Source organism: Ovis aries, chromosome 1 (assembly GCF_016772045.2).
Source record: "Ovis aries strain OAR_USU_Benz2616 breed Rambouillet chromosome 1, ARS-UI_Ramb_v3.0, whole genome shotgun sequence".
Classification (NCBI taxonomy): domain Eukaryota; kingdom Metazoa; phylum Chordata; class Mammalia; order Artiodactyla; family Bovidae; genus Ovis; species Ovis aries.
Window position 1 is genome coordinate 99,356,637 of NC_056054.1, and position 23,942 is coordinate 99,380,578.

The 23,942-nt window shown below is 48.5% G+C and overlaps 1 long non-coding RNA gene and 6 other non-coding genes across 7 annotated transcripts; all 7 read right to left on the reverse strand.

Moving 5' to 3' along the window:
• Window positions 1–2,638: 2,638 nt before the first annotated feature.
• Window positions 2,639–12,084, reverse strand: LOC132659545 (uncharacterized). Its single transcript, XR_009600082.1, has 2 exons — window positions 7,582–12,084; window positions 2,639–6,862 (listed from the first exon to the last, which is right to left on the reverse strand). It is a non-coding gene; the product is annotated as an uncharacterized LOC132659545 (long non-coding RNA).
• LOC114111412 (U1 spliceosomal RNA) lies at window positions 7,299–7,462 on the reverse strand. The gene has a single exon (XR_003587465.1). It is a non-coding gene; the product is annotated as a U1 spliceosomal RNA (small nuclear RNA).
• LOC114111383 (U1 spliceosomal RNA) lies at window positions 11,921–12,084 on the reverse strand. The gene has a single exon (XR_003587449.1). It is a non-coding gene; the product is annotated as a U1 spliceosomal RNA (small nuclear RNA).
• Window positions 12,085–21,069: 8,985 nt separating this feature from the next.
• Window positions 21,070–21,143, reverse strand: TRNAN-GUU (transfer RNA asparagine (anticodon GUU)). Its single transcript has one exon. It is a non-coding gene; the product is annotated as a tRNA-Asn (tRNA).
• A 1,001-nt stretch (window positions 21,144–22,144) lies between these two features.
• TRNAE-UUC (transfer RNA glutamic acid (anticodon UUC)) lies at window positions 22,145–22,216 on the reverse strand. Its single transcript has one exon. It is a non-coding gene; the product is annotated as a tRNA-Glu (tRNA).
• Window positions 22,217–23,125: 909 nt separating this feature from the next.
• Window positions 23,126–23,198, reverse strand: TRNAV-CAC (transfer RNA valine (anticodon CAC)). The gene has a single exon. It is a non-coding gene; the product is annotated as a tRNA-Val (tRNA).
• A 597-nt stretch (window positions 23,199–23,795) lies between these two features.
• On the reverse strand, window positions 23,796–23,869 carry TRNAN-GUU (transfer RNA asparagine (anticodon GUU)). Its single transcript has one exon. It is a non-coding gene; the product is annotated as a tRNA-Asn (tRNA).
• Window positions 23,870–23,942: the final 73 nt, after the last annotated feature.

Genomic DNA, 23,942 nt, shown 5'->3' on the forward strand with positions numbered 1-23,942 from the left:
GCGACCCCATGGACTGCAGCACACCAGGCTTCCCTGTCCATCACCAACTCCCGGAGCCTACTCAAACTCATGTCCATCGCACCTAGTAGGCACTCATAAATGCTGGGTGAAGGATGCATACTACCCCAAGGTCCTAGGGCAACCAAGAATTCCAGTGTGTGCTTAACCCGGGTCTCCCAGATGCTTTAACCTCTGAGCCACTAGGGAAGTCCTTAAGCTTTTGGACCTATGAGGAACTCTGGAAACGGAAGGCGGGAAAGGTTTCTCCAAGCCGGAGGCGCTTTTGTTCCCAGAGCTGATTAAGAACAAGGCAAAGGTCCCGACTTTGGACATGTGCGCATTAGGACCGAAGCGAACTCCCCACCAGACTCAGCCGCAGTCTGGGGTCGTCCGTCCTGAGGGGAGGGGAGGGTCGACCAGGGAAAGCTGAAGAAGAGGAGAAGACAGCGAGTGGGAGTGGAGGCAGCCCGGGGAGGAACGGAGAGCGCGCTGCTAGTGCTCTGGCCACTGAGGGGAAAGGCCAAAAGAAAACGGAAAATGCCTATTTTGGTTAGATCGCTTTGATTACCCTTTCCCTGCTTCCTTTCTGTCCGCCACCGCGCTGATCACGATTGTTTACTGTTGTATGCTCTCGAATTGGAATGACTGATGTTCCTCTCTGAAATGCTTGGCTAAAGACCACCACGCCCTGAGGAGTCCAAACTTCTAAGCGGGTGGCCAGGGGCCCATGGCCCCGCGCGGTAGAGGAGCACACCTCCGGCTCCCCACAGGACTGTTGAAAACGCCCCCCAGGGGCCCTCTGTGGCCGGGAGTCGGCCGAGCGCTGCCTCTCCGCCCTCCTTGCCGAGGAATGTTAAATGTTACTAACCTGGCGTACTGTCAAGTAGGTGCACTGTCAGAGAAGGCCTAGTATCACTCCTGGAGTAATGCTGATTGGGTAGGATGATGACAACTGCAGCTTTAATCCCACATTAATAGAGCTGGAAGTCCACAATAGTTTTGTAGTCTTGTGTGGGCTACCTGCAAGCAGGAGCTCTGACTTTTTTCCCTCAGTAATAAAATTAGCTAATACTCTATTTATCAATACGAGTGTTCCTTTGAGTCTGGATTTCTTATTTCCTCAACAACCCCCACAGAAGAAGTAGAAGATGAGGCCTTGTGCTGAGACACAGAAAGTGCATTTGGTGCTGTATGAACTCTCCCTTGTGACCTTGGAGAAAAGTACTCAGAATTGTGGAGTGTCAGAAAATTCCAATAACAGGACTAAGAAGGTGGATCTGGTAAATCTCATTCTCGGGATGAGTTGGAAAAGATCATTCCGTCTTACATGTCTGAGGTTCCATCTGGGCGGAAATGGGCAGGGAGAGGCCTTTCTACAAGACCCTCTGGAGAGGGTGAAGTTGCTCCCTCATCCCGACCCCACCTCTGGGCAGTAGTTTCTACCCACGAGCTCGGTTTCTGCTTGAGCTCAGAAGCAGCACAGTAGTAGGCCTGGTCGGTGACTTACTGCCATGAACCTCGGGGAGGAGGGAGTCCATTACACTTTTTACAAACCTAGTTCCTCATTAGCAGCTCTCTGACTTTGCCTTTGGTCTTTGCTAAGCCGTTTTGCATTTGGGCAACTGATCCCGAACTGGTAGGCAGGAAAGCTCATGGTTCTTCGTCATCCTGCTAGCTCAGTTTGTAGCATGCAAAACTTCTAATTTCAAAGTCTTGAGCATAGCCCAGCATCCAGTGCATTTTATTTGGTTTTCTTTGGATTAGTAGCCGCAGTTTCAGGGCTGTACTGCTCCCCATAGTGGCCACAAGGGAGCTTGTGGTCCTTCTCATTGGAACTCTGTTTCAGGAACCACTACATTTTCTCAGTTTGGATAGTAAAAATAGTAATGTACAGTAGTTTTAATTCCTCTGAGGCTGGCCACCCCAACTCTAGGGTTATCTTGGGTCTAAGCATGGGAGATTGATTGTGTAAGCTCAGCCTTCCTGCTCATTCTTTCTATAATGCTGTGGAAGCCCCAGAGACAACTGTATTTGATTCTGTGCATTAAAATTCATTGATCTAAGAAGTCTGTGAAGGTTTCAGCAGATCACCAAGGGAGGTTTTTGGTAGAAGAAATATTAAAAACCCAAACACATAGAGGCATTGGTGGGACCAAGCCCCAGGCCCTGGGTGCTGCCTAATTACAGGCGGGAAGGAAGTGGAAAGGAAGACTCAGAAGAAAGAAGGGCAGAACTGGGAGGAAGAATAGGAAAGGAGAAGAAAGAGACAAACTCAAAGGAGAAATTTAGTCACTGGTCCCCAGTTATATGACAGCTTATCTCTCTGGGCCTCCCCTAGCAACCTTTGTCTTAAGGCAGACACCCTTCCATCCATCTGATTCTGGGAATTCTGACATTTACTATTAGGTCTACCAAGCCTACACCAAGTGCCCTCTTGTCCCTTTTAGATAGCTTTTTGCTAATCCTTTCTTTTGTGGTCCTAGGAGAGTTTGCAGGAGAGGCAAACTTCACCTTAAGCCTCTTGGGGTCTCCAGCTAGGCCTGAGAATTAGATTGACATAAGACAGACTAACAGGAGGAAAACATACTGATTGTCACATGACCATGGAAACTCCAATAGGAAAGTGAAAACCCAAAGAACTGGCTAGACCCAAGCATTTATATACTAGGTCAAACAAAGAGAGGTGATGATGGAAAAGTAAAATATATGGGAAGACTAAAGAAAGATATGAGTTAACAAAATCTGTTTGTGGGCCTTGACTTCCTGTCTCTGGTGATAAGAATGTACTTGCTGTTTTCCAAATGCCTTTAGCTCAAAATAATTCTTAGGACAAATTGGCATATTTTGGAGTAGCATGTAGTTGAAGCATTGGAACATAGCCAAAGAACAGGATACTGAGCCGTATCTCCTCGTGGTGCTGTGAGATTACCATGCTGAAAGTGAATTCAGCAGGCCCAGATCAGTCTTAGTAGCACTTGTTAATAAAGTTAAAAAAAAATTCTTAGGCCAGGAATTTGTAAATATGGAAAACAATGTTCAAATTATTTATATATCATAATGCTCCAGCCTAAGCCTTAATTATAAAGTCACTGAAAACAATCCAGGACTTCCACCTACAGCCATAGTATAATAATTTCACTAGATTAGACTTCCTGCCTTCAGTTCACTTCAGTTCAGTTCAATCGCTCAGTCATGTCCAGCTCTCTGAGACCCCATGAACCGGAGCACGCCAGGCTTCCCTGTCCAGCACGAACTCCCGGGGTTTACCCAAACTCATGTCCATTGAGTCGGTGATGCCAACAAGTCATCTCATCCTCTGTCGTCCCCTCCTCCTCCTGCCCTCAGTCTTTCCCAGCATCAGGGTCTCTTCCAATGAGTCAGCTCTTCGCATCAGGTGGCCAAAGCATTGGAGTTTCAGCTTCAACATCAGTCCTTCCAATGAACACCCAGGACTGATCTCCTTTAGGATGGACTGGTTGGATCTCCTTGCGGTCCAAGGGATTCTCAAGAGTCTTCTCCAACAGCACAGTTCAAAAGCATCAATTCCTCGGCGCTCAGCTTTCTTTATAGTCCAACTCTCACATCCATACGTGACTAGTGGAGAAACCATAGCCTTGACTAGACAGACCTTCGTTGGCAAAATAATGTCTCTGCTTTTTAATATGCTGTCTAGGTTGGTCATAACTTTCCTTCCAAGGAGTAAGCGTCTTTTAATGTCATGGCTGCAGTCACCATCTGCAGTGATTTTGGAGCCCCCCCAAAATAAAGTCAGCCACTGTTTGCACTGTTCCCCCGTCTATCTGCCATGAAGTGACGGGACTGGATGCCGTGATCTTAGTTTTCTGAATGTTGAGCTTTAAGTAACTTTTTCACTCTCCTCTTTCACTTTCATCAAGAGGCTATTTCTTCTTCGCTTTCTGCCATAAGGGTGGTGTCATCTGCATATCTGAGGTTATTGATATTTCTCCCGGCAATCTTGATTCCAGCTAGTGCTGCTTCTTGCCTTAAACAACCATAAAAATGGGCAAAATGTGTGAAGCACCTGGTTATACACACTGGACAGAGGCAGTGCAAGGCTGTGAGTGCCTGAGAGAGAGTTGTGGAAATGACCCGATGGTGGTACAGCAAGCTGGAATTCCAGCAGAGCATGGTGCTCACACAAAGCTAAGGCAGAGGTCAGAGGGCAACTGAAACAACTAGAATCTGTAGAGAACCAGAAAGGAGAGAACAGTTTACAGGCTAGTTTTCAAAAGTCTATATTGGGTCTCCTGCCAGTCATTTGCTGAGTGCTAGGCTGCTCACGGGTGGAGTGCTTATGCAAGGCTTATGGGACGACAGATGCTATTGGGATGAAAACCAGAACAGAACTTTTAGAAGTCTCTGCTGGCAACACAGGAATTCAGGCCTTGTTAACTCTGTATCACCCTGAGCATTCAGTTGATACTCCAGAAAGACTGTTTTAGGAGGAAAGACCATACCCTGGTGTAAGGCCTACTCTTGATCCTCCCCCCATAAGTGTAAAACTAAGACCTGACAAGGTTAGCAGCGTTTGGAGGTTGAGTCACATCAAGGAGGGCTTTGGATTTCCACAGATCTACCAACACAATCCATAAATCCAGCCGTACCCAAGTTCAAAGTCATTGGCCAGTGATCAAATTGCTTAGTAGAACAAAAGTTGATACATTTTGGAAAGATACCAGAATCCAGAGTATCTAGAATGTATCATTCAAAGAGTCCAGTAAACAAAAGTGAAACATGCAAAGAAACAGAAAAATGCTACCTGTTCAACACATAGTTTTAAAAAGAAAAGAAAAAAAATAAAAAAAGACAACTCCAAGATGTCTCAGATGTTGGATTTAGCAGACTTTAAAGCAGGGTTGTAGATACTAGCTGAGATTTGGAAAGGAGAAATGGAAGTGGTTGTCATATTCGTTTGGACCCTGGGAAGAGCTCCGGAGGTCTCCAGCACTGTTACCGCTCACAAAGGTACTTTATCTGCTGGTACAGACAGACTCGCAGCAATTCATACTTCCTACCAGATGTCCTCTTACTGTTTCACAGCTCTTGGGCCAGGTAACTGTTTTGTTCTTTGACACACAGCTATAGAAGGACACTTCTATTTTTAGGGTCGGGAGTTTAAAAGCAATAAGAGACTGAGGCAGTTTCTATCTGGCTCTTCTTTGTGGGCTTCAGTTCTCCATTAGGACCTGGAAAGCGTGGGCTCAGGTACCCAGCAAAAACTGTTGAATCTAACCTATTGCAAGTCTCTGTTATTAAGAACACACCAGGGTGCCCCTCGGAGAAGGCAAGGGCACCCCACTCCAGTACTCTTGCCTGGAAAATCCTATGAACGAAGGAGCCTGGTAGGCTGTAGTCCATGGGGTCGCTAAGAGTCGGATACGACTGAGCGACTTCCCTTTCACTTTTCACTTTCATGCACTGGAGAAGGAAATGGTAACCCACTCCAGTGTTCTTGCCTGGAGAACCCCAGAGACGGGGGAGCCTGGTGGGCTGCCGTCTATGGGGTCGCACAGAGTCGGACACGACTGAAGTGACTTAGCAGTAGCAGCAGGGTGCCCCTAGGATACATGTTTTAAAAACTCAAACTGTGTAAACTCTAAGGTGACACGGAAAGTGCAATCAAAATGGAAGCAAGAAAGGTAAAAAGGTAAAGTTCAGAGGATGTGTATGAAGAAGAACTTATCTCCTGGCAATAACGTAGAGTCGGGAATGACTTGGTGACTAAACCACACCAACATCATATCATATTACCAAGTAAGTACGTGCACAAAGTCGCTCACAGCATTAGAACACGACAATCAACAGTAACACCCGTAGCCAAAAAAAAAAAAAAAAAAAATCACCACTGTCCCGATTACAAGAGATCAAACCAATCAATCCTAAAGGAAATCAGTCCTGAACATTTGTTGCCAGAACTGATGCTGAAGCTTCAATAGTTTGGCCACCTGATGCCTACAACTGGTTTACTGGGGAAAAGCCCTAATGCTCAGTTCAGTTCAGTCGCTCAGTCGTGTCCGACTCTTTGCGACCCCGCGAACTGCAGCACGCCAGGCCTCCCTGTCCATCACCAGCTCCCGCAGTTCACTCAAACTCATGTCCATCGAGTCGGTGATGCCATCCAGCCATCTCATCCTCTGTCGTCCCCTTCTCCTCCTGCCCCCAATCCCTCCCAGCATGTCTTTTCCAATGAGTCGACTCTTCGCATGAGGTGGCCAAAGCATTGGAGTTTCAGCTTTAGCATCAGTCCTTCCAAAGAACACCCGGGACTGATCTCCTTTAGGATGGACTGGTAGGATCTCCTTGCAGTCCAAGGGACTCGCAAGAGTCTTCTCCAACACCACACTTCGAAAGCATCGATTCTTCGGCGCTCAGCTTTCTTCACAGACCAACTCTCACACCCATACATGACCACTGGAAAAACCAGAGCCTTGACTAGACGGATCTTAGTCCGCAAAGTAATGTCTCTGCTTTTGAATATGCTATCTAGGTTGGTCATAACTTTCCTTCCAAGGAGCAAGCAATTTCATGGCTGCAATCACCATCTGCAGTGATTTTGGAGCCCAGAAAATAAAGCCTGACGCTGTCTCCACTGATTCCCCACCTATTTCCCACGACGTGATGGGACCAGATGCCATGAACTTCGTTTTCTGAATGTTGTTGAGTTTTTCTAAGCCCACTTTTTCACTCTCCTCTTTCACTTTCATCAAGAGGCTCTTTAGTTCCTCTTCACTCTCTGCCATAAGGGTGGTGTCATCTGCGTATCTGAGATTATTGATATTTCTCCCGGCAATCTTGATTCCGGCTTGTGCTTCCTCCAGCCCAGCGTTTCTCATGATGTACTCTGCATAGAAGTTAAACAAGCATAGTTTTATACCATCACCGATTCAAACACGTGAATTTCACAAGAACTGCTAAAAAACCTAACGCAAAATCTGCCGGAGATCAGACAAATCGGTAAAATTTAGTCTATAGTTCGCCTAGATAACTCTGCAGTTTCTCAGTAACTCTGAGGAAATCATGTGGAAAACACGTCGAAAGCTGAACGTCCACGGGTCATGTAAGAACAGCGTTGGGGCACCTTTAGACCAAAGCTCCAGCCCTAGCAAAAAACTCTACTTCAACAGTCACTAAAGAGAACAAACAGACAACTGCTTATTTTCTTGAAGTGAGTAACAGTTAGCTCACACGCGAAGACCACCGACGTATTACTTCAGTGGTACAGTACGACCTCACAACGTTGAGCATAACCCTAGTCTGCTTTTGCAACAAACGGAACACAGGGGAAAGCGCGAACGCAGTCCCCCACTACCGCAAATTATGCAGTCGAGTTTCCCACATTTGGGGAAATCGCAGGGGTCAGCACATCCGGAGTGCAATGGATAAGCCTCGCTCTGGGAAAACCACCTTCGTGATCATGGTATCTCTCCTGCCAGGTAAGTATGAGTTGCTCGGCTTCCGCCCCACCACAACCTCACACGCCCTACACCGTACACACACGCTCACTTTCCTCCCACCCATCCCCGAGCCTTCTTGGCCCTTCCACACAGCGGATCCACGCACTTTCAAGCAAAAACTCCTCAGTTCTCTCCCACGCCACGGGAGACCATATCGTGTTTCAGCACCAGATGACGGACCAGCAGCCCCTGCGCTCGGATATCTACATACGACACGCCCCGTCCGTGACGTCACGGGGATCCCTCCAGCCCACGCCCCGCCCTAGCCCCCGCCTCCCTCCGCCCACGCCGTCCGGCCGGACCAACCGGCCGCCGGGCGCCCTCTGGGGGAAGCGACGTCCGCCCCCCGCCCCTGTTCTCCCACCCGCTACGTTTGGGACCCGGCGCGCTCGGCTGCCTGCCTAACTTTTGTCCTGCCCAGCCCCGGTCTGGCGGTCGGCTGAAACCTGTGCATCTTTTTTGCAAATAACGGCGGTCAGTGGGGAGAACAGAACATTTAGCAGTCCAGGGGAAACCGGTTCCTTTCAAATCCAGTTGTCTTTCTGACGTAGTATTGTGTGTATGTCCAGTAAAACGCATTAGGCGTCACGACCGGCCGTGAACTCAGTTCCATTCGTGAAAACTGGGTCATTCATCAGAAATTTCATTCATTTCATTTCCAGCTTCAGGTGTGGTTTTGACACTGAACAGATTTTAACACCTGTCTGTATCCTCTGTCTTATTGAGACAGGCTGGGACCTGGGACCTTTTGCTGCAGTGTTTGCACCTGGACACACTGAGGCAGGAATTCGATGGGCCCCAGGGTGAGCAGCTGCAATCTATCCCCTGTAGACAGTTAACTCCAGGCTAAGAGCAGGGACTTCTCTAGTGATCCAGGGACTAACTCCATACTCCGGTTCAATCTCTGGTTAAGGATCTAGATCCCACATGGGACAACTAAGAGTTTTCATGCTGCAACTAAAGATCCTTCATGCCTAATAAATAAATATTTTGTATAAAGATAAGATGCTCCAAGATAAGGATATTAGGAGGAGCAAGGAGGAGCTGAGTCCTTATTGGATAGAAGATAGAGACCACCTATTTTGCATTCTTGAGGTCCAGGAGACCTTCACAGACTACACATGCTCAGAAAAGTTCCTCCCAGGTTAAAAAAGGAGGGAGGAGCCACCCCGTGATTGTTGGTGTCAACCTCCCAGGAGGCCTCTGTGCTACAACCCTTCTTAGCAAAAAATTTCACATGCATGTCAGGAAGGGCCCCCAGGAGAGGTCAGGTGTGGAAAAAGAGATGAGAAAATTGGCCAAAATGGAAGAAATGCTCTATATAAGTGATTTGAATCGCCTGTCTGATGCACTGCTCCTCATTAAGGAGGACACCCACACCCTTTCCGAGTGTGCATCTCTGCCTTACTTCTGTCTTAAATAAGCTGTGTATCTACGTGCTCCCTGACTTGTGTTGTGGCTCTGATAATAAACTTTGTACCTACTTTTACAGCTGTCGCCTCTTTAAGAAATTCATTTTTCAGTAGAGGCAAGAGCCAGGCCAACCGTGCTTCTAGCCCTAGCTCCTGATGGAATGGTGGCTAGGATTCCTGGTTTTCACACAGGCTACCCTGGTTCAATTCCTGGTCAGGGAACAAAGATCTTGCTTCAAGCCACCACTCACTGCTTCAAGTCACCACTCACTGCTTGTGTCCTCGAGATCAAAATGTCTCCTCCAGCAACACAATGCAAAGAAACAATAGGGACTAAAAACAACTGCATGTATGCAGTTGGACAAAATTATGGACAAGATACAAAAAGACCAAAAGTTCAAGTGTCATCTATGAAGAGCTGGTGGCAGAAAGAGGATCAGTTCCGTTCGGTTCAGTCGCTCAGTCGTGTCCGACTCTTTGCGACCCCATGGACTGCAGCACGCCGGGCTTCGCTGTCCGTCACCAACTCCCGGAGCTTACTCAGACTCATGTCCATTGAGTCGGTGATGCCATCCAACCATATCATCCTCTGTCACCCCCTTCTCCACCCGCCTTCAATCATTCCCAGCATCCGGGTCTTTTCAAATGAGTCAGTTCTTCGCATCAGGTGGCCAAAGTATTGGAGCTTCAGCTTCAGCATCAGTCCTTCCAAAGAATATTCAGGGCTGATTTCGTTTAGGATAGACTGGTTGGATCTCCTTGCTGTCCAAGGGACTCTAAAGAGTCATCTCCAACACCACAGTTCAAAAGCTGAGAGCAAGAGCAGAATACTGCACGTTGCCCCTGCACACACCACCACCAAACTCACAGGCACACCACCTAAGTCACCTTTAAAGCCTGACCCCTCTGCAACAGGAGGGAAAGGGGCAGGGCACAACTTTTGAAATAATGACATAGCCCAAGAACACAACACAAACCGGTTTTAGACTCAAATGGGACCAAGATGGCAGACAAGACTAGACCTTGGTCCTCGACACATCCAGAGGTGCCGTGACAGTTCCAAGGCACTGTTAAAACACCAAGGAGTGGGCGGTGGCCCAAATCCTGGAAATCCCCACCCCGTTCCCAAAAACAGTTGGAATAATCCTCCCACTCCTTAGCATACAAAATTACCCAGCTTATAAAAACTAACCATGCCACCCTTCCCGACCCCACTCTTCTTCTGCCATGGCCCACACACTGTCTGTGGAGTGTGCTTGCTTCTCTTGCGTCTGAATAAATCTACTTCTTACCTATCACTTTGTCTCTCACTGAATTCTTTCTGTGGAGACATCAAGAACCTGACCAGGTACCGTGGGTTTTGGCTGGGTTTGAGTCCCAAAGCAAAAACAACACCCAGTTGTGGATGTCACTACTGTTGGAAGTAAAGTCCAATGCTGTAAAGAGCAATACTGCACAGGAACCTGGAATGTTAGGTCTATGAATCAAGGCAAATTGGAAGCGGTCAAACAGGAGATGGCAAGCGTGAACATTGACATTTTAGGACTCAGCAAACTAAAACGGACTGGAGCGGGTAAATTTAACTCGGATGAGCATTGTATCTACTGCTGTGGGCAAGAATCCCTTAGAAGAAATGGAGTAGCCATCATAGTCAATAAAAGAGTCCGAAATGCAGCACTTGGATGCAATCTCAAAAACGACAGAATGGTCTCTGTTCGTTTCCGAGGCAAACCATTCAATATCACAGTAATCCATGTCTATGCCCCAATCAGTAATGCTGAAGATATTTCATATGTGAGCAAGGAAACCTCCCCTTGTTGGAGAGACAGAGTAGGATGTTCTGCTTTCACTTTCAATGACCTAGATCCTCGATCTGCATCCTGTGTGCTTTCTGGTTAGTTTTCTTTGGACCTACCCTTAAGCATCACCCCACTCCCAGGCCCACTCCCAGCACCTCCTCCGATCTCAGAGGCTTCTTGGGGCTGAGCGGATCTGAGGGGAGTGCCGTCCCCGAGGCAGCCACGAGGGGGACGACAGTCCATCCCGCCATGGCCCTGCCTTTTCTGTTTAGCCCAGTGGTTTCTATTTGCCAGCAGGACTTTGTGAATCAGAAGTAAGCACAACACATCCTGAGAAAGGGGTTGGCAAATAGCCCACTAAACTGCCGACAACTTGGCCTGGTGTTTTCTGCCAATGTTTTCAGTTAGGAAGAAAAGGAAAACCACTTTTGACCGAAAAGGGGGGTGGGGGGTGGGGGTGGGGAAAGGTACGAATTCTACTGCCATTTAAGGAGAAGGGATGTTAAGGAGGTTTCCTAGTTTGCCAGACTACTGAAGCATGTCAGGTGCACCATCGAGGCTGAAACAGAGGTACTGCTTTCTGACTGGGAAGGTAACAGGAGAAGGCCTAGAGAGAAAAGGCAGGGGTGAAGAGAGAACTGGATCCAGAAATGCGAAGAAGAGCCCTGCTTGGGGTGGGAAGGGGTGAGTGGGATGGTATGTAAGCAGTATCTCCAGCGATGCCTAAGGCGTGTAGTAAGCAAGGCAGCTGACCACGCAAGAAATGAAGCCTCTGAAAGCAGAACACTGGTGGCGAAACCGGCTAGTGGCAGCCTCGCACAAGACAGGCCGAGGAGAAGTCCGTCACGGGGCGCCTCCTGCATCCGACTTCGCGTGTTTGGCCCAGGTAAGGGCCTCTCTGGTTGGATCCTGCGCCCCCAGGCAAGTCGAGATGAGCGAGCCTGCCATGAAATCAGCAGTACGTCAGACATCCGCACCCACGCGTAGCCCTGGGAGAGCTCCTGTTGCCACGAGACGGGAAAACAAGCACTCTTTTACAGAACGGAGACGGGCAAGCACTCTCAGCGCTCACTCCGGGATCCGAGCTCAACAACGGAGCAACAGTGACTTTCAGGACGCATCTGCTTGCTCCTGACTTCGCCTGACTGGCCGCGCAAACTCCGCAAGCCGGTCACATGCAGCTGGCTATGACGTCGCCTCCTGTCTAGCTTCTGTCTTTCTACACAGACTAAACCAGGGGAAAGCGCGAACGCAGTCCCCCACTACCACAAATTATGCAGTCGAGTTTCCCACATTTGGGGAAATCGCAGGGGTCAGCACATCCGGAGTGCAATGGATAAGCCTCGCCCTGGGAAAACCACCTTCGTGATCATGGTATCTCCCCTGCCAGGTAAGTATGAGTTGCTTGCCTTCCGCCCCACCGCAACCTCACACGCCCTACACCGTACACACACGCTCACTTTCCTCCCACCCATCCCCGAGCCTTCTTGGCCCTTCCACACAGCGGATCCACGCACTTTCAAGCAAAAACTCCTCAGTTCTCTCCCACGCCACGGGAGACCATATCGTGTTTCAGCACCAGATGACGGACCAGCAGCCCCTGCGCTCGGATATCTACATACGACACGCCCCGTCCGTGACGTCACGGGGATCCCTCCAGCCCACGCCCCGCCCTAGCCCCCGCCTCCCTCCTCCCACGCCGTCCGGCCGGACCAACCGGCCGCCGGGCGCCCTCTGGGGGAAGCGACGTCCGCCCCCCGCCCCTGTTCTCCCACCCGCTACGTTTGGGACCCGGCGCGCTCGGCTGCCTGCCTAACTTTTGTCCTGCCCAGCCCCGGTCTGGCGGTCGGCTGAAACCTGTGCATCTTTTTGCAAATAACGGCGTTCAGTGGGGAGAACAGAACATTTAGCAGTCCAGGGGAAACCGGCTCCTTTCAAATCCAGTTGTCTTTGTGACGTAGTATTGTGTGTATGTCTAGTAAAACGCATTAGGCGTCACGACTGGCCGTGAACTCAGTTCCATTCGTGAAAATTGGGTCATTCATCAGAAATTTCATTCATTTTATTTCCAGCTTCAGGTGTGGTTTTGACACTGAACAGATTTTAACACCTGTCTGTATCCTCTGTCTTATTGAGACAGGCTGGGACCTGGGACCCTTTGCTGCAAATGTTTGCACCTGGACACACTGAGGCAGAAATTCCATGCGCCCCACCTGAGCAGCTGGAATCTGTCTCCTGTGGACAGATACTCCAGACTAAGGACAGGGGCTTCCCTAGTGGTCCACTGGCTAAGTTTCCACACTTCCCAATGCCTGGGGCCGGAGCTGGATCCCTGGTCAAGGATCTAGATCCCACCTGGGACAACTAAGAGTTTTCATGCTGCAGCTAAATATCTGCTGCTACTGCTGCTAAGTCGCTTCAGTCGTGTCCGACTCTGTGCGACCCCATAGACGGCAGCCTACCAGGCTCCGGTGTCCCTGGGATGCTCCAGGCAAGAACACTGGAGTGGGTTGCCATTTCCTTCTCCGATGCATGAAAGTGAAAAGTGAAAGGGAAGCCGCTCAGTCGTGTCCGACTCTTCGCGACCCCCTGGACTGCAGCCTACCAGGCTCCCTCCATCCGTGGGATTTTCAAGGCAAGAGTACCGGAGTGGGTTGCCATTGCCTTCTCCAACTAAATATCCCATGTATCTAAAAAAAAAAAAATTTTTTTAAAGCTTCTTTAAGATAAGGATATCAAGGAGGAGCAAGGAAGAGCTGAGTCCCGCTTGGATAGAAATAAAGAGACCACATGTTTCGTATTTTTGAGGTCAAAGAGATCTTTGCAGACTACCCATGCGTACAAAGCTTTTTCCTGGGTCAAAAGGAGGTAGACGGAGCCACCCCTTAATAGGTGGTGTTAACCTCCCCCTAGGCCTCTGCGCTGTCGGACACGACTGAGCGACTTCACTTTGACTTTTCACTTTCATGCGCTGGAGAAGGAAATGGCAACCCACTCCAGTATTCTTGCCTAGAGAATCCCAGGGATGGGGGAGCCCGGTGGGATCGCACAGAGTCGGACACGACTGAAGCGACTTAGCAGCAGCAGCAGCAGGCCTCTGCGCTACAATCCTTCTTGGCAAGAAGATGCACATGCACGTCAGGAAGAGCCCAAGGACAGGTCAGGTGTGGAAAAAGAAATGAGATACTCATCCAAAGGTAAGCAAAGACCCGGAAGAAAGGTCCTATATAAGTGATTTGAATCACCTCTCTGATGCACTCCTTCTCGTTAAGGAGGACACACACACCCTTCCTCTCTGAGTGTATATCTCTGCCTTGCTTCTGTCTTAAATAGACTGTGTATCTGTGTGCTCTCCAACTTGTGCTGTGGCTCTAATAATAAACTTTGTACCTGTCTTTTCAGCTTTTGTCGCTTTAAGAAATTCAGTTTCCAGTGAAGGCGCTAGTCAGGCCAAGTTTGCTTCTAGCCCTAGCTCTTGATGGACCGGTGGCTAGGATTCCTGGTTTTCACACAGGCTACCCTGGTCCAACTGTTGGACAGGCAACAAAGATCTTGCTTCAGGCCACCACTCACTGCTGTGTTCTTGAGATCCAAATGTCTTCTCCAGCAACAAAATACAAAAGAAACAATAGGGGACAAAAAATAACTGCATGTATGCCGTGGTGGAAATTGTGGACAACAAGATACAAAAAGACCAAAATCCCAACTGTCATCTCTGAAGAGCTGGTGCCAGAATCAGGGTCCCCGGAGCAAAAGCAGGGTACTGTACATTCCCCTGCACACGACACCAGGAAACACGCAGGCAAACCGCCTGAGCCAGTCCTATAGCCTGACCCCTCCACCCACCCCTATCCTCACCCTGTGGAAGGAACCAGCACACCACCCCCCACCCCCCCACCCCCAGGGCAAACAAGGGAACCTGTTACTTGTTTTGCTGTAGCAGGGATCCCAGTAAAGCCTTACCTGAGTTTCTAGTCTGTCCTCTTATCAATTTCTATCGATTAAGGAAGGCTAAGGGGGTGGTTTAGTCGCTAACTCGTGTCTGACTCTTGTGACCCCGTGGACTGTAGCCTGCCAGGCTCCTCTGTCCATGGGATTCTCCAGGCAAGAATACTGGAGAGGGTTGCCATTTCCTTCTCCGGGGATCTTGCCCACCCAGGAATCGAACCCGGGTCTCCTAAGAACCCTTGATAAATAGATAAGCTGAAAGCCATCAAACAGCCAGTCTGGACTGGTTGATCTGGTGAAGATGACTAATCAGGTAAATATTTTTGGCTATGTGTGGATGCTCCAAAACTTCTTGAATGTTTAGTAGTGAAATGAATGTGGCCAATTTCCATGTGTCATACCTGCCAGAGTCCTCCCTTTGACACCTCTGAGATAGCTAAGCCTAATGGAACTACTTTCTTCATCAGGATTTCTCAATTTCACATACCACCCTTTTCCTTGGCTTATAATTATTTCTTTCTTCCGTAATTATTTATTCATTTTATTTTTGACTGCTGGGTCTCGCTGCTGCGCATAGGCGTCTCTCTAGTCGTGGCAATCAGGGGCTCCTCTGTAGTTGCAATGCTCCGGCTTCTCTTTGCGGTAACGTCTCTTGCTACAGGGCACAGGCTCTAGGCTAGCGGGCTCCGTAGGTGTGGCACCCAGCACATGGAACATTCCCTTACAAGAGATGAAACCTTCCCTTACAAGAGATGAAACCTGTGTCCCCGCATCGGTCGGCAGATTCTTAGCTATAATTATTATGATTAATTATTCTTAAAATAACACATTTTCTCTTTCACACAGTATTAACAGCTGAAGGTCAACTTAAGATAATGATTGTGAGCAGCATATAAATATGTAATCAGCTACCTGATAGTGAAGGAAAGCCAAAAGTCTGAGGACAGCAAAAATAGCCCCATAGATATTTCGCCTTTACTTTGCCTCCCAGCCCAGGCCAAAAGAAAAGAATAAGTATCACCATCACATTAGCCATAACCAAGTGGTTTTAAATGTTTGACAAAATGAGGAATAACATGTGTAAAGTACAAAGAGCATACGCTTCCAAAACGATTACCGGTGTACACCAACCGGAATAACTAGAGAAGCATCACCAAAGATCTAAGGTATGATGAGTCACCAGACCACGAAAGGCTTCCTCATGAGGTCCGTGAAAGAGCTCAGAGTAATCACATACACACACACCCCTCCGAAGAACTGGGTTTGTTTTTTTGGGAAGGAGGGGTATTGGGCCTGGCTTCTTTCACTCAGCGTAACGTCTATGAGATTTAACCGTAGTTTTCGGGTAGTTCTTTGTCTCTGTGTGTGTTCCTTGGAAGAATATATCTCTGTATACTTATCCAGTTGAGGATGTTCTGAAATGGCACGATACGAACATTCTTGTATGACTTTTCGAGGACATACACATTTCTCTAGGGCGGCCCATTCCAATAAAATAATGCCAGGGTTGACCTTTAGAATAAAACTTTTAGGGTTTTCTCCCCAGCAAAGTGGGTTGATTCAGAAGTAGCAGGGGAATCACAAAGCAGGACAAGCAAACTACGGCAAAAGCACAGGCAAATTGCACACATAGGAGAAGGAACGTTCTTCGAGAGAGAAAGAGAAAGAAGCCGAGAGGACTTGTTTTGAACCAAAGGACACTGGCGAAAAGGGAAAGATCAGGGTGGTGACAGTTTCTCATTGGCCGAGTTGCTGATATCTTGCAGGAGATACAAGGTACATCTTTTTCTGTCCGGGCCTATAACTGATTGTTCTTTCCTATTGATGATTCTTCTGTTTAGGTCTATGATTGACCATTCTTCCTGTATTTGAACTTGAGTGGTAATCCACGAGAGCTCCCACTTCTGGTCTCCTGACTCAGTTTTAGTGAGGTTTCCCTTTATTAGCATTACACCGGTCACCTGGAATTTAAAGTTTTCAATTACAACCTATTTAAAAAGTTTGTGAGACTGACTGCGTTAAAAGGAAAAAAAAAAAACTCATCATCACCACGTGTGACACTAGAAGCACTACAGGTGTTCAGTAGTTACCTGTGACTTGTACCTGTCGCATTGGACAGCAGAGGTCACATATATAGCAGAGACAAAAGTACGATTTCTGGGCCACGGCACGTGATAGTGTATGTACGACCCTTAGCTGATGCTGCCAAACTCCTCTCCAACTTTGTTGACCTTACTAACACTCCTTTTAGAAACGAAAAGAATTTACAGTGCTCTCCGTCCTGTGAAATTTTGGTGTTGTTTGCCTTTTACTTTTCTTTCTTGAGTTTATTGAGGTGTAATCTACATAGTAAAGTCTGCCAACATTAGACTATCTTACACTCTTTACTATGATATCATATCTCTGCAAAGCTGGATTTTGGTAGTTGCTATGATAGAAATCAAGTGCCATGCAAAAAAATGGATGCCTAATAAGAAATAAGGTGACGCTTCGAAAAGTTTGAGAAGCTGTGCAGCATAAAACATTAAGGTTATGATTCTGACGTGTCAGAGCACTAAAAACAACAAACCGCTGCACCGAACTTTCGTCGGGGGAACACGTAGTAACATGCCCGGCATCAGCCATATACGAACAAGCTATAGAAATATCTGTAAACGACAACAGCATTCCCCAACTGAAGCGGTATTTCTGCTGTCAGCCAATCTACCAGGAAATTAGGGCAAACGGGAAGGACAAAGAGAGAACAAACTTGCAGCCAACGAAAGATGATTCATTCGTTAAATCAATTTAATAGAGTCAAAGGATTAAGGTTAACTATAGATCATGAATCTGTCATTTGAGCAGACACGTGCTGGAACATGAGACTGTTGGAACCATATATTGGTGTATATATGGAATCATATATTACGGGACACCTAAAAATATACGCCAAACACTGTAGGGGGAATGATTGAGTCCTCTGGTGTCTAGAAATACCGTTTAAAGATATTAGTATATTCAATATACTTCAAGAGATAAATTTAAACTTTTAGAAGTTTAAATACCCATTGGCTATGTTGGCTTATCTGAGCAGTACAACCAGCATGGGAAACTTAGGAAGTCCAATGTAATTCAGATGTACAATTTTCAACCTAAATAAACCCAAGACTTAAATACTAAAACATTATACCACCATTATTTTCTACACCTTTATAAGATAACCTGAAAATACATATAGAGTTGGTGTTAGACCAAAATGAGAAAAACAATGTAATTTTTCTGAGTCGCTTCCATTTAAAAAAAAAAAAAAAAAGAGTAAACGTTTTGAAGGCCATTATATAAATTATTTAAGTTGTTTAAAAATATTAAGAATAATCTGTTATCAGTTTCATTCCTTCATGGTTGCTGTTCCAAGTAATCAAGACCATTTACTCAATCTACAGTTAAATGTTTTTTTTTTTTTTCCCTTGTCACAAATTTAGCAACAAAATTTTCCTTATATAAATACCACATGGAAGCATAAACAGTAGAGTATTTTCCCCAGAAATTCTTCATTTTTTAATTTTACATTTATGGAACCGATGATCACTTTCCTTAAGAGGAGTGACACCTTTAAATTTTGAGAGGCCTAACTTGTCTGTTCTCCCCAGAGTGAGAGAAAGTGTATTGACTTGTTTCTGAGAAAATGTATTTAAACAGGGGGAAAAAATGCTTCAAAGCAGTGGGCCTTGCTTGACTGCCCTGGGGGTACAGTGGATAGGAATCTGCCTGCTGCCAGTGGAGGGGAAACAGGTCCGACCCCTGGTCTGGGAAGACTCCACATGCCGCAGAGCAAGTAAAACCCTCGAGCCACCGCTCCCAAGCCTGTGTGCTGCCACTACTGAAGCCCATGCACCTAGACTCTGTGCTCTGAAACAGGAGAAGCCACCGCAACGAGAAGCCTGCACACTCCAACTAGGGAGAACCCACACAAAGCAACTAATACAGGGCAGCCAAAAATAAATAAAATAAATAAATTTTTAAAAAATTAGCGAGCCTTATTTATGGTGAAAGCAGAGTCAATGATGTTTATCAACAACACTTACCAGTGTGGGAAACAAAATGGAATACAATTAAGCGGTATTGGAGGAATCTCACTGAGGAAAATAGGAATTCTGTAACACACTTATGTGTTCCCAGTGTATAAAACTGTGCTTGGAGTCGTTGCCTGTCGTTCCTTTTTTCTTGAGGGCTGAGCTTGCTTATAGTTCTGGAAGTATTCAATCTTGATTTGCAGGCTAAGTGCTCACGTTGCTGACTTCATTGCTTCTTTGCAAAGATATAAATGTCTTTTCCTCTGCATTCTGTAGTCTGATTTCAACCATCCTTACCTCACTTGTTGAATGTTTTCAGCTATTTAGAAACTTTCATATACCAGTGAAAGAAACTGTCTGTTCCATGCTAAAAATTCAGTATCCTTCCTGTGTTAATCTCTTTTATTAATCTTGAGTTTCTCATGAGGGAACGATTGCATAGTAAGATCATCCTTACTGTAGAGACGACACTTGCTCAGTGCTTGACTAGGATAGACTGGGCCCACGTGGATTTGACCAAACAGTGGAAAGAGGAGAAGTGGACAACTTCTCACTGGGGCCGTGTCACATCCCAGGAAATACCAGAATCATCAAGACAAGCAGCAATGAAAAAAGCCTCATGGTCCAGCGTAACTGTCATCTTCTACCTCACAGGGAACGGACCCTTGTCAACCACCACTCAGTGTGGATTATCCCCAGGAGTTTACTTCCTAAAATGAGACCAGATTCCCACACTGAGAGGAGAAATTGCGCGTATGCGCGCTGAATTCCTTCAGTCGTGTCCAGACCCTGTGCAACCCTATGGACGGTACCCTGCCAGGCTCCTCTGTCGGATGGGATTCTCCAGGCAAGAATACTGGAGTGGGTTGCCGTGCCCTACTCCAGGGGATCTTCCTGACCCAGGGATCGCACACCGTGTAACTTACATCTTCCGCAATGGCAGGCAGGTTCTTTACCACTAGCGAGCGCCATCTTATCAGTGATGAACAAATCAGAGAGAGAACATTATTTGTCCCCAAACCACACGGTACAAAAACGTCAAAACGCACAGTCTCTGCACATAAGATTTAGTAGAAGAACAGTGCAAACTGGAGCCAATAGCTCTAAGGGTCCAGGTCTGAAGCAGGAGCCTGTGAGGGGCAGGATTCCGTGGGCTCTCACGACATGTGAGTTAGCCCATCAGTTCAGGTCAGTTCAGTTCAGTCGCTCGGTCGTGTCCGACTCTTCCAAAAAATAACCAAACCAAAAAACTGTCAAGGAATAGAGTAAATGGGGTGGTAACACCCCACTTTATAGGAGGAGGGACAGGCATCACATTTTTTTTCCTCAAGGTAAAAGTGTAACCAAAGTTTGTAAATAAAAGAAGGAAGGGGAGGAGGAAAAAGGCTCTGGGATCAGTGAGAGTTTTCTCTTTGGATAAGTTGCTCGGCAGAAAGGGGTCATCCTGGCCGTCTTCTCTGGACCCGGTTGACCAGGTCACCGGACAAAACAGTGGACGGTTACTGGAGGACTTTAAAAGTGGTCAGTGACTAACTCTCCACCATAAGCAGTAGAGTACCTCTGTGTAATGCCACAGCGTCCCTCTATTGTCTTTTCCCCTTAGTTGGGTCAGGAGGCCACTGCTCCCTTTGTTAGTTAAGAGACTCGTAGAGAGATGTATAGAAAGATTGTTGTGTTGCCAAAGTAATTGAAGAAAGGGACACTGAACGACTGGAAAATAATTTGAAATACGACTCAGTCCCACTTCTGTGGAAGGCAAATTTGCAGGATTTACCAACTTGAGAAGCATATAAACACTAAAGGTAGCAATTGCACTTCCAGGTTTCTACACTGTGGAAATAAATACCTGCACAAATGGTCAGAAGTGTGAGTACAATAACGATGGTTGCAGCGTATCTGTCATCATAAAACCACGTAAACCAAATAATGCATGAACCATGTAGGAAATGCCTTTCTAAAAAATAATGCAGAGGCTAATGATGACGGTGGGTTCACTGATAACATTGTTGACAGAACAATTGCTAAGTGCTGGCCTCCTTTTACAGGTGAAAAACCTGGGGCACATAAGGTATAACTTACTTGTCTAAGTCTATGTACTTGGCAGAATAAAGACTTGACCCCACCAGAAACTGGATCCCTTGATCTCTCTCAGGAGAGGGAGATACTCATGCCTTCGGCAAGTATGAGTGAACAGGAACGCACTTGCACTTGCAGAGTATAGGGCTGCAAAGGCGAGGTGGCCCAGACTGGCAGCAGTCCGGAGGTGACTAGGACCCCGAATGCAGGGGAGCATATGTTTGTGTCCAGGTAAGAATCGGCGTGGAACCGCTTGAATGGTCGTCAGCACGGAAAACCTTGAATGGGTTCTAAAACCTCGGCCGCCCGTCCCTGGGTGGGCTCGAACCACCAACCTTTCGGTTAACAGCCGAACGCGCTAACCGATTGCGCCACAGAGACAGCACCACACGGGGTTCCTCGACTCTTTGTGCCAAGACGTGCGAAGAAGTCCCAAGACGTGCCTCCTGCTCCGCAGAGAAACGGTGCCGGTTCCAAAGCCGCGGGAAAACGGAAAGATGAGAACGGTGAATAACACTGGACCTGAGACTGGGTCAAGGCCAGGAGAAGACTACGCCAAACACCATTATCCTAGGACAGCCACCCAAGCAGACAATTCCGGAAAGCTCTCGAGAATACTCCCCCTCCCTTTGATGCATCTCCCACCTGGTCCACTCATCCTCCCACCAGAGGAAAGAAGCCTTCCCCTTTGTGTTCTGGGCACAGAGAGCCAGGCAAGAGCCAAAGGGGAAGCTGCACTTCCCCCATGGGTCTTCCCAAGGTAGGTGGTTCTAGCGCTCAGGCTGACCCAAGACCCCACTGTCCACCAAGACGACCCCGAGGAGTCCAGATAGCAGACGGTCCCGGGGGTGGGTGGGGGTGGGTAGGAGTGGGGTAGTGGGGTAATCCTACAAGCGCAGAGCGTGCCTGGGCTGCACTTCCTGGAGATCCGAACCAAACTCCCCCGGAAGCTTCTCTGCATCCTAAAGAGAACGGATTTCAGGTTTCCATGGAGAGAGTGACAAAGCAAACGTGGGAAAATGTGAACTGTGCAGCTGAGTACAGAATACACGATGTTACTATTCTTGTAACTTGGATGTATGTTTTGGAGGGTTTGGGGTTTGGTTTTGAATGAATCTTTGGAACTCGAGTCCCTGATTCTCTTTGCATGAAAACTCTGTAAGGAAGACTCTGGGTTTCTAACAAGCAAAGAAAAAAGAGTGGAGAGGAGAGCTGGGCAGCCCAGGCTGTTCACTGCATCCGGGGAGTCTCCTCCAGCTTGCCTGATGTCAAGGACCCTGAGGCCGGGACTCAGTGCAGACGCTCTTCTGCATTGGACCTTGAAGCAAAAGACAATTCTGATCTGGACAGGAAGGCTCCGAGGAGTGGAGAAGAAAAGAGCTTTCCCTGACCGGGAATCGAACCCGGGCCGCGGCGGTGAAAGCGCCGAATCCTAGCCACTAGACCACCAGGGAACCACACAGAAACACGGACTTGGCCGTCCCGGTGAAAATTGAGGGTGGAAAGATGAACCCAGAGATGCAGAGAACAGGAAAGGGAATGTCCCAGCGCCCCCATGGCTGTATGCAGCTGTGCAAGGCTCCCAGCCCTTCAAATCCCCGTTCCTGGGCGACGCTTCTCGTTCTGAGACCAGGTCACAAAGTATCCGGTTGGCTCCCTCCTGGTCCAGCTCTAGCGCTGTGTGCTGCCGAGCCCAGGTCATGCTCTCTTTGTGAACCTCGGGTTTTCCCTCGAGTCAGGCGCCGACTTGGCTTTCAGCGAGTGATGAGCGGATCCGTCTACCTCCAGATCTCTGACCTGGCTCCGGGGCCTCTCCTGACGACCGCACGGGTACCGGTTCCTTTCCCTCCGCGACCGGCTCAGTTCGTGGAGCCTTAAATTCTTCACTTCCGTGTCTTTGGCTGGAGCCCACGGTGAGACCTTGGTGCGGTCTCTTTTCTTCTACCGGGGAGATAAAACTGCTCCTCTGGTGTTCCGAGGTGGGGGAAAGCGAGTGAGCGTCTCGGGGATCAACTCCATGGTTTTCAGAGACAATCTGTGAACACGTGGAAGAGACCCAGGGGCCCGAAGGGTGACTCGAAGTCAGTCTTGTCCTTGCCCTCCCCTCCTCCCCTCCCTCTCCCCCCCCCCCCCCCCCCCCCCTCCCCGCCCCGCCCCCGGCATGAACTGGGCCTGGATTCACAGGGACTCGGAGCAGAGAAAGGAGGGCTGCTTCCTAGTGCTGAGTAGACTCCCAGGTGGTCACCAACTCCTCCTACAGCTGCGTCCTCTGCTTCACCCCAAGCCTTTGGAACCTTTTGGTTTTGCCAATCAGAAAACAAATCTCGGTGGAGGAGCGTAGGGTGGGAAGAAAATAAGCGGTCTGTTTCCGCCCGGTTTCGAACCGGGGACCTTTCGCGTGTGAGGCGAACGTGATAACCACTACACTACGGAAACAGGACAATGGGTACCGCCTAACACTGTATCCATGAAAACCCGAGGTCCCGCCATCAGTACCTAGACCACCAGTTTCTAACACTCAAACAGGAACCCTGAAGCCCCGAGCTCTCTCAGGCACGGAGACGGCGGCTCCCGAGGGCTCTGCTTTAGGGTTCCTCATCTCCCCTCAAGTGAGGACCCTCGGGCCCCCACAGGCTGCCTTCGGGTTCCCGCACCCAGCGCAGAGTCGTCAGACCCTCAGCTCCGCACTCCATCGCAGGGGTCGCCCCCCGCCGACTCCCCAGCTCCTGGAAGCCGCAGGGGGCGGGGGGTGCGCCCGAGGCCCAGGAGACCCCGCAGCCCAGCAGTGTGGCCGCCGTCCCTCCGCCCCTGCGGACCCGCGCCTCGGTGGGCCTTTTCACGCGGCCGGCGGTCAGCGCTCTGGGCTCTCAGGAATGACCGACGCTTCCAATCCACCCGGGGCCCGCCCTCCCCGCTGCTCCTTTGCACCTGACTCCTGTGCTCTTTCTCCGCAAGCCGGCTCGCCGCAGCACTTCTCCGGTGTCCTCTTGGCAAAAGGGAGTCTCTTTGGTGGTCTCTAAAATCCCACCCCACCGTCCCTGGGTGGGCTCGAACCACCAACCTTTCGGTTAACAGCCGAACGCGCTAACCGATTGCGCCACAGAGACAGCAGTACAGGCCTATTCTGGACTCTGTATGGAGTAGACACGTACTCATTCCCAGGGTAAGTCCCCTGCCCCC